This window comes from Danio aesculapii, chromosome 13 (assembly GCF_903798145.1).
Source record: "Danio aesculapii chromosome 13, fDanAes4.1, whole genome shotgun sequence".
Classification (NCBI taxonomy): Eukaryota; Metazoa; Chordata; class Actinopteri; order Cypriniformes; family Danionidae; genus Danio; species Danio aesculapii.
The window spans coordinates 72,501-78,790 of record NC_079447.1 but is presented as its reverse complement, the minus strand read 5'-3'; positions in this window follow the sequence as shown (position 1 = coordinate 78,790).

The following is a 6,290-nucleotide window of genomic DNA, read 5'->3' as shown; positions in this document are numbered from 1 at the left end:
GTGCTGCAACAGAGCTCTGTGGAGCGTTACACAAACGCATCAGCGGTTGCCTTGGTAACGCATGTAAACGGCTCCATTTGTCCGATTAAATCTAAATAATATCTGAGGATAGATTTTCATGTTCGTGTGTAAAAGCGTCAGCAGCCGCGTCACTGAACACGGTTATTCTGCTCTCTCTCCTATAGTGCTGCTAAATACAGCTACATCACTGCACTCTTTATTCAGAGCTCATATGCTGCGCGGCTCTGGGCAAACGTTATTTGGAGGGAAACTGACCAAAATGTAACGTGATGATTGAAAATGACGAGAGCAGAAATAAATAATATATGTCAAATCTCTGCACATAACAGCAAAATAAACAATGATGCAACAATATCAGTGCATTCCTCTTATAGTGGCAGAAGTAGCCTTGTCAAAAATAAATAATAAAAATATTATATTACATTTGAGTCCCGGCTGGGTCAGTGTGTGTTTCAGTGTGGAGTTAGCATGTTCTCCCCGTGTTGGTGTGGGTTTCCTCCGGGTGCTCCGGTTTCCCCCACAGTCCAAACACATGTGCTATAGGGGAATTGGGTAGGTTAAATTGTCTGTAGTGTATGAGTGTGTGTGGATGTTTCCCAGAGATGGGTTGCGGCTGGAAGGGCATCCGCTGTGTAAAACATATGCTGGATTGGTTGGTGGTTCATTCCGCTGTGGCGACCCTGGATTAATAAAGGGACTAAGCCGAGAAGAAATTGAATAATGAATGATTTATATAACACAGTCACTAATAAAAGAATACAGCACTTCAATGATTTCATAACAGTCAGTTAAATCACACCGCATCAGAAGATGATCATGATGTAAAATATCCTACATTTGGATGGTAAAATAGACCCTTTTAAGCGATGGCTGTTATGTGTTTCAGTATTCAAACATTAAATAATGCAGCAAGTGAAGTAAAAACGAGGATGAACCGACACAGCACAGCAGGATATAAAGCTCTGTTATATTCAGATGAATGCTGCTCTCTTTTAGTTGTGTTTTTATCATTTTATTTTTGTTAGTTTAATGATTGTTTGTCTTCATAATTAACTAATCAGCTATAGATAAACTCCTGCTTGCCGTTTTAGAAGATATGTTGTGCAGCTGCCCAGTATATATTAAAGATGACTGAGAACAAAACAAACACAGAAACATGTTACAGGACCCATAAATGTCCAGCTTATATTAAACTGAAGGGGGTCGCACACCAGATGCGCCACTCGGCGCCACGTAGCGACACACAGCGCCATACACTTCAGAATTCTAAACATGGGTTTCTATCAGGGTACACACACCAGCGCCGCAAGTCTTTCAAACAAAGCTTTCAAACAAAGTCCAAAACATTACAGAAAGATTTGTCTTTCTCTGTAACCGTCCTGCAGGTGCTATAGCCTAGCCAACATTACATTACAGAACACGCCGTCTGGGCTTTGAATTAAAGTCTAATTATTCCCTCGTTATTCAGAGTCTGCACGGTCATGGTCCATGGGTATAGGGTGTTGTGGATTGTCGATGTCCATGATGTTAAGCGTGTCTTTATTCAGTGTGCAGCAGAAAACAAGTCTTCCAGCAGTGCATGGCTGTTAGTAAAGTTCTCTCCCGGATCAGAGTGAGTTTTATTGTGCTACCAAATGCAGCGCTGCAGTAAACTCACGCTCAGTCAGGCCAAGTAAAGGTCTCAGGATGTCAAGGAAATGATTCAAGCTCTAGTCAGGAATAAAATAACAGGCTATTGTATTATCTTAAAATGTTAGATGACGGCTCAGTAATTATATTATAGATGGTTAATTATATTGAAGTCAGTGAAATAATAACTTTAATAAATGAAATATGTTGGTAAGATTGTGCTGGGTCACTGAGAGACGGCTCTGTGGTTTTAAAGCCCGTTTCCCACTGTATGGTTTAGACCTGGATCCTGTTTCTGTGTTAAATGTAGTGTAGCTTATCGTGGATGTCTGATGACTAGCGCACTTGTGCTGAGCCAGCTGTGGCAGCTTACCAACAGAGCCGCGACAGCAACAGAATCTGTCGGCACAGTTCAGCATGGTTGTCTAACCGTGCTGAGAATTCCGGGCCGAGAACGGTTTGTAATCGTGCCGCACCAGTCCAGGCTCAGTGGAGGAACCAGCGTAACCGTACCCAAGTGTTGTTAGAGCGGTTTGGCTCAATAGTGGTGAAGCAGCTGTAGTTCTGCAGATGGCCTTCACAGCTGGATGAATGAGGCTCTCTGCAGGTGTGTGAGGCCTTGGCAGCTACATGTGCCTCCTCATATGAAGTGCTTCACTGGCAGAGTGGTGTGACTGCTCATCGTCTGTTGTTGTCCTCTCATTGCTGATTGTTTACGTGGAGAGAAGTCGAATGGTTCATCTTTTACCATCAGATGTTTGGTCTGTAAGTGACGCACCGGTTTCACAGGGGTTAAACCGTCAGTGGCATGGACCTCTGAACACCCCACACACTGTGGAGCGGCTGGTTATTAATCGTGATGCATGTGAATCCGTGTTGTGTGTGCTGTTCATCATACATCTGTGGCTTTGATGCTCACAGGCCGTGGGTTTCTGCAGAGAGTGTTGATCCTCAGTGTGGAGATCCCTGATGATGTGGAGGGTTGATTAGCATTCGTTTGCTTTAATCCTCCAGGAGGGCGCTCGTTTGCTGTTTAACTTCACCGTCATTAGTTGTAAAACGCTGCCGGTCTATTTATAATATGTGTTACAGGATCACATTAGCTCTACAGCAGCGGCCTCGTGTCTGATACTGCGGGATAATCAGAGAGACTCTAGTGAACACATCAACTCCTCATCATCATGCTCTCGACTGCACACCTCAGGCTCTCACGGCCCCCTTCACAGGTGCTGGAGCCCCCCACAGTTTCAAAACCCCTGTCCTATTGTGTGTGTGTGTGTGTGTGTGTGTGTGTGTGTCTCTCTGAGTGTGTGTGTGTGCCTCCTGCAGTGTGTGTTTGCGGACGGTTTCAGCTTAGCTCTTCTCTGACTAGACGAAACGCTCTTCAGCCGATCTGCAGACGCTCGCGTACACACACTCCAGTCTGATCCGTGGACACACACACACTTATTCCCTGAGCTGCGAAAGTGTGTGTGTGTGTGTGTGTGTGTCTCTCTCTTAACTGTGTATGTGTGAGCATGTGTGTGTGTGTCTCTCTCTGAGTGTGTGTGTGTTCACTCTGCTGTTATTGCACTTCAGTTCCAGTGTTTGCTAGTGTCTCCTGAAAGTGTGCGTGCGTGCGTGTGTGTGTGTGTGTGTGTGTGTGTGGGTTGTCGTCGTCATATATGCAGCGCAGAGATAACAGTGTGTCTGGTAATTCTCTGATGTGTGTGTCCACACAAGCTCCTGCTATTCTGCATATCAGAGACTATATTTACCCTGACATGGAGAACACACACGTTTACATACACAAACACACACTACAGTCTTCAGTATCTGATCTCTCACACACACACACACACACACACACACACACACACACACACACACACACACACACACACACACACTTGATGCATGCTGTATGAAGTGTTATGAGCTCTTTTACTGCTGTAGAGGAGCAGTGTTTACTACAGCCTGACCACCAGCAAAGCAGCACATGCGTGTGTGTGTGTGTGTGTGTGTGTGTGTGTGTGTGTGTGTGTGTGTGTGTGTGTGTGTGTGTGTGTGTGTGTGTTCTGCACAGATAAGAGCTCTACAGGAAGTCATCACACATGAAGATTTCCTGAACACAGCACTCATGCAGGAGCAGGAAGAGGAAGCACACACACACATTACTAGCAGAACCAGGACACAAGTGTGTGTGTGCGTGTGTGTGTGTGTGTGTGTGTGCGTGTGTGTGTATGTGTGTAAATGTATATTTATATGTGTGTGTCTACACTCCCTGACACAAGTCTTGTGGTGGATCTGCGCTGTAAAGAGCAGCAGATAATAACTGGTCTTCTAGATGATCATGTGTAAAAGTGTCAGAAGGTGGATTTCTCTGCTCAATCATCTGTTGATCTGCAGCTCAATCATCACCAACACTGCAGAAGACCTGCTGAAACCTGCATGGAGCCAAGATTCTCACATCAGTCAAGTTTGGTGAAGGAGAAATCATGGTTTGGGGTTCCATCATTCAGTATGGGGGCGTGTGAGAGATCTGCAACATCAACAGCCTGAGGGATCAAGACATTTGAGCTGCCCATTACATTACAAACCACAGGAGAGGGACAATTCTCCAGCAGGATAGCGCTCCTTCTCATACTTCAGCCTCCACATCAAAGCTCCTGAAAGCAGAGGAGGTCAAGGTGCTCCAGGATTGGCCAGCCCAGTCACCAGATGTAAACATTATTGAGCACGTCTGGGGTAAGATGAAGGAGGAGGCGTTGAAGATGAACACAAAGACTCTTGATGAACTCTGGGAGTCCTGCAAGAAGGCTTTCTTCACCATTCCAGATGACTTTATTAATCAGTGATTTGAGTCATGTCAGAGATGTATGGATGCAGTCCTCCAAGCTCATGATGGAGTCAGACACAATATTCATTCTGTTTCCACTGCAGCATGAGCACATATTCTATACTGGACATTATTGAAGGTTCAGTGAGCAGACTTTAGTCTAAGCAGAGTCAGACCTTACTGTCCTAATCAAATCATTAATAATCAAGACATGATCAGATTATATTGTGCTCAAATAAGCCTCATCTAGAGGCCTTTACCTTTCATATGAGACACTTCTGATACCAAATCATCAACTAGTCCAGTTAATATTTGTGTTATTATTAGTATTATTATACAAGACTGCTGTCAGGTAGTGTGTGTGTGTGTGTGTGTGTGTGTGTGTGTGTGTGTGTGTGTGTGTGTGTGTGTGTGTGTGTGTGTGTGTGTGTGTGTGTGTGTGTGTGTGTGTGTGTGTGTGTGTGTGTGATCCCCGTGAGGGAAGTGTTCTGCTGAAACAGTGTCTCTCTCTCTCCGCACACAGCGTGTTCGTTTCTTCATTAGTGACCCTTTAAGAAGGTGACGCTCCTCCTAATGAGCTGATTGTAGCCAGAGAAGCTTTAGAGGATTCCAGTGACATTCCCAGCGGTGTTACGACCAACAGCGCTGTGTTTTCATAGCAGTGGGGGAGTGTGTGTGTGTGCGTGAGTGAGTGTGAAGGGTGTGTGTGTGTGTGTCATCCTTCTTAATAATACTTGGATGATCATGTAACACAAATGAGCCCTCAAACACCAGGAGACCCCATAAACACACAACACCTTCACACCAACATGAGCTGCACAGCCGTGTGTGTGTGTGTGTGTGTGTGTGTGCACGCTCTCTGTCTGTGGTCATTGTGCTTTCTGCGACTGGTCATCAAATGCCTGATATTTGCAAACATCTCTGCTTTTGTCGAGTTCAGTACACTAAACACACTGAAACACACACACAAAAATACACACTCAGAAACACACACTCAGAAACACACACAAAAATACACACTTAGAAACACACACTCAGAAACACAAACATTGAAACACACACACACAAAAATACACACTTAAAAACACATACTCAGAAACACATACTCAGAAACACACACACAGAAACACGCGCACTCACAAACACATACACAGAAACGCACATACACAGAAACACGCGCACTCACAAACACATACACAGAAACGCACATACACAGAAACACGCGCACTCACAAACACACACACAGAAACAGAAACACGCACACACAAAAATACACACTTAGAAACACGCACACAGAAACACGCACACACAGAAACACACATACACAGAAACACTAACACAGAAACACACACTCTTAAACACACACACACACACAAAAATGCGCACACACTGAAACACACATACAAAGAAACACACACACAGAAACACACACACACACACAAACACACACTTAGAAACACGCACACAGAAATGCGCACACACAGAAACACGCGCACTCACAAACACATACACAGAAACACACACTCTTAAACACACACACACACACACACACACACACAGAAACGTGCACACAGAAACACGTGCACTCAGAAAAACACATACATACACTGAAACACACACTCTTAAACAGACACACTGAAACACACACTCAGAAACACACACACACACACTGTAACCCACTGAGCTGGTCTTCCCTCAGGAGCACTGGGCAGTGTTGAGTGTGGGTCAGTGTGTTGCTGAAGTACAGCACTGATGAGCTGATCTCCTCTGTTGATGACTTCATTAATGTCTGTGCGCGCCTCATCCATCAAACAGCAGCAGT